The following is a 2,524-nucleotide window of genomic DNA, read 5'->3' as shown; positions in this document are numbered from 1 at the left end:
GCAAGGGAGATGAGATGGAGGCATTAGACATAGCAGGGGTTAATGGGAGAGCCTTCACAGCTGCAGTCCACTCTGGGCTTTTCCCTCAGGCTGACTTCTCCTAAAGCCATGGTATAAAATGTAGGCAGGGCATGTAATTAAGCAAATTAAAGCTAGTCTAGAGGCTTTTGGGGACTGTCAGCCAGGCTAAAAGACAGAAAGTGCCTCTCTCAAAGGGAAGCTGCTGAAACAGTGTCTGTAGTTGCACAGAAAGAGAATTCTTTTCTGACAATTTGTGCCAGTACTTCAGGTCAAAAGAGAAGTATGACCAGAAATAAAAGGGAAAGATTCCCAAATTTAGGAAGACTATTTGGAGGAAAGAGAGTTTCAACCATAATGTTATTGAACTCACCACTTTTACCAATAGTCTAGAAAATGCCTCTAAAAGAGACCTGAGCCATAATGCCTGGTATTAATATAATCATACAATGGTTAAGGTTGGAAGGGACTTCAAAGATCATCAGGTTCCAACCTCCCTGCTTTATGAGCAGGAACACCTCCCACTAGACCAGGCTGTACAAAGCCTCATCCAACCTGGCCTTAAACACCTCCAGGGAGGGGGCATCAACAACCTTCCTGGCCAATCTATTCCAGTGCCTTACTACCCTCATGGTGAAGAACTCCTTCCTAGTATCTGAACTAAAACTATCCTCTTTCAGTTTTAAACCATTACCCCTTGTCCTATCACTATGCTCTGTGGTGAAAAGTCCCTCCCCAGGTTTCCTGTAGCCCCTTCAGGTACTGGAAGGCCCCTGTAAGGTCTCCTAAAGCCTTTTCTTCTCAAGGCTGAATAGCCCTGACTCTCATAGCAGAGGTGCTCCAGGCCTTTGATCATCTTGTTGGCCCTTCTCTGGACCCTCTCCAACAGCTCCATGTCTTTCCTGTGCTGAGGGCTCCAGAACTGTACACAGTATACCAGGTGGGGTCTCGCCATAGCAGAGTAGAGGGGCAGAATCTCCTCCTTGGCACTGCTGGCCACATGTCTTTTGATGCATCCCAAGATGCAGTTGCTCTCTGGGCTCGAGCACACACTGGTGGTTCATGTCGAGCATCTCATCTACTCCCATCCCCGAGTCCTTCTCCTGAGGACTGCTTTCCAGCCATTCTCCCCGCAGCCTGTATTTGTGCCTGGGGTTGTGCTGACCCAGGTGCAGGACCTTGCACTTGCGTCAGCACAACCCCAGATATAAATACAGTATTACCTTTTGGGAAATTCAAAGTTGCCCATTTATGTTATTAGCTAGCTATGAATGAAATTTAAAAAATAAATAAATAAATTTAAGATTCCTGACTCACAACAGCTCAGTTCTAGGCTTACTACTGGTGGACAGTTTATGGCAAGAATCTGTTGTTGAAACAAGTCTCATCTGGCATGTTGTATTTGAGTATTTTAGAGAAGCTTCTAAATAGGGGCAAACAAGGATCAAGTCCCATCCTCAGCACTGCATATTTCATAATGAAGATTGTAATACCACAGGTGCTATTCCATCCTCTTGCAGATATATGCATATGCAAAAAGGAGAGTAAAAGTGTGTGTATTACTGTTCTTAACAATTCTGGGCTAAGACCATCTCTGCAGAGCTGTTTCGGGACACTTAAAAATCATCCAGAGTGAAGCTAAGAAAAGTGTGAGCACTTATTGACTAAATGCTTCTTTCCAAAGCATGCAGAGCTCTCAACACAAGATGCTGTAAGCTGAATGCAAACCTTTTTCAGATTTAATCCAGTTCAATAGTAGTAAGTGTGAGGAAGAAGAGGACAGGAAAAAGTATTTGAAAATCTACTGCTCTGTAATGTTCACTGTCAATCTCAATTGGCAGCATGGATAGTGAGCAGAGACATTAATCGCAGAACAGGCTTAAATTAAAGCAAATGTTCAATTTTGCAGCCAATTGTAAGGGCACTGGACACTTATTGAAATGGAGAATTCCATATTGACCTTGTTGCAAGCAACCCAACCAATCAATACAATCTGCCAGGCACCAGTGGCCCCCACGGCTCTCACCAGCTGTGTAAAATGGTACTGTCAATTTCCTTTTCCTCTAGGTACGTCAGAAACCTCCATGTGTTTTCTTGGACTCTGCAGGGTCATAGAAGAGTCCCCTCTGTCCTTTGCAGAGCACTCTGAGCATGCCCAGCAACTACTGCAGGTAAAGAATTAGCAGCAGGAGAAAAAATGACAGTATTTTAGAGGCATTTTAAAATAATCTGTGGAGACTGGATTTCATTCTAAGTGCATTTTTCTATCTAGATAGGTTTTAGTTGGTTTTTGGAGGTTGGGAGGGGGATTGTGGTTGTTTTCTTATATTTTTCTTATTTTTCTTTCTCATGCTTACTGAAATTCTGGCTGGTAAAATGCCTCATGAGACATCCCAGACAATTCATCCTATGTTTTACGTGCTATTAAAATACGTGGATCCAGCCTGTGCAGCTGCTTGCTGTCAGGTCCATTACATCCTGAGCATCCATGCCCCCAAGTGATTTT

The sequence above is a fragment of the Chaetura pelagica genome, unplaced genomic scaffold (assembly GCF_000747805.2).
Source record: "Chaetura pelagica isolate M959 unplaced genomic scaffold, ChaPel_1.0 scaffold346, whole genome shotgun sequence".
NCBI lineage: Eukaryota > Metazoa > Chordata > Aves > Apodiformes > Apodidae > Chaetura > Chaetura pelagica.
Note: the sequence above shows the minus strand (reverse complement) of the source record.